Raw genomic sequence first — 7718 nt, forward strand, 5'->3', positions numbered from 1 at the left:
AATTCCCTTACTTTCTTTGTCAAATGATAATGATGACAACAATTTTAATGATCAATATATTATGTGTAGTGCATGCTTAAGTTCTATAAGAATGATTTATTTAACATTTATCAGGTAGTGTCTTTCTGAAAAGCCCTGCAAAGCATTCTCCACATTTTGCTTTTTTGCTGTGATGCAGTTGAATGTAGTTAACCTGGTTGAACTGCAAAATACAGATGTACACAAGGACTGTCCTTCCCCATAAAGAAAGTGCTAATATCCTGCTTATATTAAACTTATACATACATTTGAGCCAGCACCAATAAAACAGAGACCAGGCCTATATTTGGTTCACTTATTTTTCTTCCTCTTACATCAGCCTGGTGCCATTATAAAAAACACTGGAGCTGCATTTGTCAAGCAAGCTTTAGTACTGTGAGTCTTGCTTGCTTGCTCCTTATTGCATGAATGCTCTAAAACCTAAATCAGAATCCCCTCACACCGCCTTTTGCCCCTTCTGCACGTCTATTAGATGTTGTATGGTAGGCGCGTTTCCTGCCATAGAGCTGGGGCTGACCTCCTAACAAAGAACAGGTTCAATCTGCCTCCCTTCCCCCAACTCTGGAAGCTGATGAGGGTCACATGACCTTTCTAGACAGCACTGAGGAGCAATGGTAATGTGTATGGGTGGGGGAAGGGTGCTGCAAGTCACACGACTCTTGTTGTGTCGTTATTAGGCTGAGGAAATGCGTGGAAAGCTCAGTTTGTAGCAGGGGAATATCCAGTTTGGTATCTAGTGCTCTGGTGTCCATTGACATATTGGATTTAGCTCCCTAAGCTCTGCTGCTTTATTTACACTGTAAAGAGAATGGGAGCATGGGGGCCGGCCTGTCAGAGCCAGTCTGGAGGAAAAGGATTTTGTTTGTGTGTGTGTGTGTGTGTGTGTGTGTGTGTGTGTGTGTGTGTGTGTGTGTGTGTGTGTGTGTGCGCGTGCGCGCGCGCGCGCGCGTGTAGTTCACTATGAGCTTGTGGCATTGGAGGGAAAAAGAGAGCCTTGTGTACTGTACAACACCAGCCCCACTGTCTTCCTCCCCTCCCCCATTCCAACCATCCACACAGCCTGATATGCAGGAGGCTTCCTCTGGTAGCCTACACTGTTATGTCATAGTCTACAGACCTATTTTCTAGACAAAGCATAGCAAAATGAAAGAAAAACTAATTGTATTTACAGGTGTAATTGCTTTCGTTTCACATAAGCATAGACAATTGAGCTTAAATTAACTATGCAGTCGAAGACAAATGCTACCACAAACATGCTGTTTATATAAAACAGTTTTTAAGATGGATTTCTTAAAAGAAATCTATGTGTTTAAACAGACCTGTCACTTTAGGAAGCCACATTCCTTCCCCCGTCATAATCAAATTCCTTTGACAGGACAGGGGGAGGGAAAGAAGGCGGGAAAAGCAGACAGATGTCATAGATTCAAGGGTTGGTGACCTGGGCATCTCGCCTTCCCTTTCCTCCCCCTCCGGCACAAAGACAGTCATTGACTTTACAATGCTTTTTTCTTACAGTTACATTTAAATATTTTCATGACACAGTTTTAAAATTTGCACTCAAGATGTAGAATTCTCATACCAGTTTATCAGTATCAGAGTAATCATATATCAAAATCTACATAAACGCTTTACATGAAAATGCTTATGGATGAACATTTCTATAATACATCTACAGAATGGTACAGCCATAGTAAGCGTACATTTTTTCAAACTACTCCTTATAAAGTTTGTATATTTATTCATGTTTAAGTCACATGAACCCAACCACTGTTTTGTGTCAGGTAAATAATTGAGGCAGTTTGTCCTTTACATTATGTCGTTTTCGTTTATCCAGTGTGTTCAAAAACAAAAATGGTTAATACTGATGGAGAAGTTGACTGGAGATCTACACAGCACAGATGGGTTTCCATGGAGACCATTGTATCGATCTTGAGATATTCCTGCTATTTATCACAATGTATAAATTTGGTGATTTACTTACATGGCATATAGGGGGGTTGCCCATACAATGTTTACACCCAAAATAATTAAAGCTAACACAATCTAATCTCACTGTTTTAGAGACAAGACACACCATTCACTTTTGTTAGTAATGTGTTTAGCTTTTATAACCCAGCACAAAAGAAATATGTTCATGCCTTAAGCAAATAAATGTTTTCCCTTTACATCACATTGCAGCCCAACTTATTCCTTTGAGTTTTTTTTCTTACTTCTTGGAAGTTAATGTTGAGTTAACTCATAATAGATCTGTAGAAACCAGATTAGTGAGCTGTTGGAAAATAAAGGGCGGGGTTATTGTTCAGTTTACAACCCAAGGGCGTTATAAAACATTCCTGCTGTATGATTTCTAGCCAGGAGAGTCTCACAGGAGAAGTGATCTCCCATTGACACTGTATTGTTAGCTTAGAGGCAGCATTGGGGGATGGGTATGTCTGCTGTGCAGTGGTTCACTGATTTCAGCCTCATGCTTTGTCATAGCAACATAATGCTGTGTAATGGGTCTCCGCTCAGCTAGACACCCATTACTATATTGTGACATGTCACTATACATAATCACCCCCCTGACCTCCAGGTTCAAAAGATGACATTTCAACAAGCCTGTCATGGTTCTTGTTGTTCCCTCTGAATATAACTGATGATGAAAACGAGACGCATGGGGCTTGACATGTGGCCGAGAGTGATAGGGATGTTTAATAGACAGGAAAGAACAAACTGTGTTATCACACATTCTGATAAAAGTCATTCATATTATGGAGATGATCTGTAAAATAAAATAAAACATGATGAGCATAACCATCTGGTAACATTTCCCTACCAAATTAGTTCATCAAATGTGTATAAATCCAAGCTCACTGTAAGAGTTGTGTGTATGTGTCAGTGCATGTGTTAATCTGTCTGAATGTGTTTTTGAAAGCATGTGTTTCTGTGACAGACACAGAGAAAGAGAGATTACATTGAGTTTTAAAATGTGTTTTAGTTTTCATCATCTCTGATAATTGTTTGTCTCAAACGAGAGAGCAAAACCCCTCCGATTAATTCCCCATTGTTGGGTATTAATGCTGGATCATCTCCTGGAAAAATGTTGTGCGAAAGAGAGAGGGAGAGGTGTCAAAGCACATGTCTGGCACTGGAATTTGTCTGTGGACACATTGCCATCTAGTGGTATAAAATGGTACACTCCCTGTTAAAAAGCATTGCGGTCACCCACATTTGTATAACATGTTTTTTGACTTTATGCTGAGAACATGACTTGAAATCAGTGCTCCATAACTCCCTCCTCATGTCTCCTCTTTGTCTATTCATAAAAACAACAGCACACTTCGTAAAAGGCGCAGTTATAATCATCCAGCCTGCTAACAACCACCCAGGGACACTCTGCTGTCAGTCAACCATCACTGTCTAAACTGAAACCCAAATGTAACTGAGTGGGTGGTTTATATGTGAATAACAGCTTGCACTGGACTATCATCCTCCACCATTGCACAAAGCAGCATTGTTTTTGGGTCGTGGTAAAAGAAGGAAAGATATTTCATGCAGGCATCTATTTAGAAGTCCTCAATTTGAAGTAGGTTTTTCCAACCTCATATACGGAATACATATTTTCACTGGGATAGTTAAAAATTCCCGTGAATACACTTGAAAATATGAATAGACAAAAGTGTGGCTGTATAGCAGAAGGTTTTTTAAAAATTTTTTATCAGTGAGACTATTCAGAGATCTTTTCCACCAGCTATGTTTTATTAGTTTCAAGGCACAACCATCTACTCAGGGTTCACCTGAAAGGATAGCTGTGCACAGCATCACAGGCTTAAAGGTGTTACTCAAGATGATAAAAGCAACATCAATGAATAGCCCAATGACAAGGTTTAGATTCTTACCCAAATTATGAAGCACACTGTAAATCAATATCTACCCTGTCTCATCTGCAAGATATGCTTACAACTAATGTACCTGCTTATATTTCAATACTACATAAATGTCTGATGGTGAAAAGGAATAATACATTCAAATGACCAATATTTTCGATAAACTGCTGATGAAACCGTGTCTTGCTGTAACATGTTCAATGACTCATTAAAAGGAACAAAAGAGAATCAAGAATCAAAATGCATTTTTAAATTGACTTTTATTGTGTGTGTCTGTCTGTGTGTTTCTTCAAGAACAGCAATTACATAACTTGGCATGTGATAAAAGGTGTTTAATGAACAGAGTATTGACTTAAAGTTGGCAGGGTTTAGTGTTTCTTCCCCTTCCAGGTGGATGATACTGAATATATCTTTTGACATGATGTCAACCATGACATCATGTTGAGCAACATCTTTGTTGCTCTTGGAGATAGACCTCATGTTTTTTATTAAGCGTTGGTTGCTGGTTTGCCTAAAGCCATTTCCTTTGTATTATCACTCTGGAAATTTGATTAAATCATAGCCCGTACAGATTAAGCAATGATAATGTCAAGGGTGGTAGAGTTATAGACTTACAGTTCGGTCGCCAATGGACTTTGTACTTTCTGTTTCATCTACTAACTGATGTAAACCTGTTCTTCAGCAGGTGAGATAAGGCAATATAAAATACATATGCAAATATTATTAAAAAATAGATATGTTCCCAATTTTCTTAAAGCTCTTTCTTACCATACCACTTGCATCCATGATCAAAACAAGGGAAAGTCACCTGTAGATGTTTGTTTAATGAATAATTCAGAACAAATAAATGCATATATCTACATCAGAATTATTAATGCGCTTCCGGGTCAAAAAAAACTTCAGTTATCCATGTTGAAATTACCTTCATCTGTACTAATCTCCTTCTCTTTTGGAAGCTAGTGTTCACAACAGAAGGTCGTCTCTTCTGATCCGGGAGGCCTCGCTTCAAAGGTGTGAACTCCGAGCCCACCTGCACCTTCAAGGATCAAAGATACTCAGTGTTTGATCAACATACCCCATCTTTCTCAGGAGTATGCAGGCTGAAAAAAGATACTGGTGTGTAATCTTTTGAGATTCCTTTCTTCACATCATGTGATAGAAACCTATACATTTCTCTAGGTCTGTAGTTGGTCAGTCGCCACACCAGCATATCCATCATTAAGAATACAAACTAAAGAGAGGGGAAAGAAGCTGTAATGTATCAAAGGGGGCTCCCGAGCAAAGAGAAACAAAACAAAAAAACATCTCCTGGTTTGTGCTGCACCTGGCTGTTTCTTTAAAGATTTTATTATTATTTTGTGAAAAGCGGCAAATTGAGCTTAGTATATGAGAAAGGTTATTATAGAGATAGTGTTGAGTGTCAGATCAATGTAGATGAATGGTAATCATATTTTGAAGAAGCAGTGTTGAGCCACTGGTTATATATACGTTTGAGCAATGTCTTCTAAACAAATCACACAAAGTCATAAAAGAGTTGGTGCAGCATTCAGGAAAAGACATCTGCATTAAAATGTATGCTTTGTTGTGTACATACGTTTTATTGGATAATGAACCCATTTATCTACATGCAGGTCTAGTTACTTTGGTAAACACATGTTGTCCTGGTGACTCATTGTAAATATAGATGTGAAATATTGTAGTGACGTGAGTTAGAAATCCAGTCAGACAAACATTCCCTCTCTAGAAAGCTTTATAGTCTTGGGTTCACAGCTTTTCCCAGTCAATGAAAGCATGGCGTCGGAGGGGTACGTGTCCCACAGGCTGCAGGAGACATCAGGACCGCACACAGACAGTGTGTTTCCTTCACTGCACACTATAAAAAAAAACCCACCACACATGGCTGTAATAAGCCAACACATTAAGCCATTATGCTGTTTTTAAGGTACACAGACATCCGTGTTTAAATATTTTAAGAGTAGCAAGGGATCTCTCACTCCAAGTTACATTGTGTGTCTGAGACCACCAGGGAAATGATTGCACATCTATCTGATCATGAGAGCTGTGAGGTGATTGGTATGATGAATAGCCATACTTTCTTAAAACTAACAGCAATGCTCTCATTACAGCAGCCTGTTTACTGTCACTGAGGAGTGTGTTGAGTACTCACGAATGACATGGTATTTGTCTAATGGGATTTCTTTTGTTTGATTTCACAATCTCCATTATAGAGTCAGTGTCTGCTGCTCAGGATGTTCTAATATGGGCATTTCACAGTTTCAGTGTAGAGACATGGGTCGAACTATTTGGCTCAATGCATAATTGGCCAACGGCAAGATGGCTATTTAAGCCAAATCTAATGATGCCGTGTAAGTGTGTGTTCACTCCCACTCTGCACACAGTTTAAGAGCAACTCCTATAAAAGTTCATTATGTTGCTGCTGTAATGGGGTTCAGGGAAGTACTCCATGAGCTGACAAAAGCAGGGGTGTCTTGTAAACCCTCGAGGGAACTTTCTAATTAAATACTCACTCTTTAACTCCAATAAATACCAAAGGATTTCAAGCTTTTCCTACATGTCATATTTGCTCCATACCTCAGGCCAGAGGTTGGGAGTCCAGCTTGAGGAATTTAGTCAGGATGATTTTAATAGTTTTCCGAGTAGATTTGTTTTTCCAAGCTACTGTTAAACTGGGAGGTGAGAGCTAAAGGGAAAGGGCTTCCCTGGGATTTTTGGCAAACTTCAGTTATGCCATATGTGAGGGTTTGACACAGGAAACCTGGCTTCTCCACATTTCTGATGAGTTGTGTCATTGGTAGATGGGGCAAACCCTCCTGCTTAGCAGACAGGTGTGTATCTAGCTTTTCATTGTGTATCACGTGTGAATAACTTGTTAAAGGAATATTTTAAAGTCACAAGCTTGTATGCTGCCAGAAAATGAATTTATTTATGAATTGAAGGAACGATCAATGGAAATAAACAAAATGAATAAGTTACATATTTTTAGCACACTTTAAAACAATGTTTTCCTTAGACTAAAGGTAAATGTATAGTTATATCAATACAATTATTTAGATCATTATTTACCTTTTATTTGGGTAGTCAACTTTTGTATTACAGGAAAAAGGGCAGTTTACCAGAGTAACTCAATAAGTTCAGTTCTGGAGACACTTTCAAAAGTTTGAATAAAATAACCCTGATCATGTGAGATTTGAATTGTAAATCAGAAAGTCTGCATTACAAACTTACAAAAACTTGAGATCTGGAGTGGGCAGTTAATAGACAAGGAAGGCGACTAAGAAAGATACGACTGATGAGATGCATTAAACTAATATTTCCCCCATCTAAATGTATCTTAAATATTGCAGCGGTAGCCCCTTAGAAATGAAATGTCCCACCTATTAGATGGATAGATACATAGATACATTGGGTCAGAACAAAACAATAAACAATGCACAATTAGCAAGTGTAATTAACGCCAGGAAAAAACACCCAGACAAGAAGTCCCCCTTTAAAGAACTGCACATCTATATACATCTCTAATGCAAATTATTGTGAACTGCAAATAATGGTTATGGGTTAATTTTGATAGATGACATTTAATAATAATTAATTAATTAATTAAATAATGAGCATAATGATCACTTATTTGTATGTATACTGCTAATCAGGCCATTACCTACTATACTACAATATCTGATTTTAGACCTTGATTTCCATTCTTTCACCCTTTTCTTTCTGCTTGCAGCCCTTCTCTGGAATCCCTGCCCATGCTGTGAACACAAACTGTGCACACTGTGCAGGTCTCTGCAGCAG

This window comes from Eleginops maclovinus, chromosome 7 (genome assembly GCF_036324505.1).
Source record: "Eleginops maclovinus isolate JMC-PN-2008 ecotype Puerto Natales chromosome 7, JC_Emac_rtc_rv5, whole genome shotgun sequence".
NCBI classification, from domain to species: domain Eukaryota; kingdom Metazoa; phylum Chordata; class Actinopteri; order Perciformes; family Eleginopidae; genus Eleginops; species Eleginops maclovinus.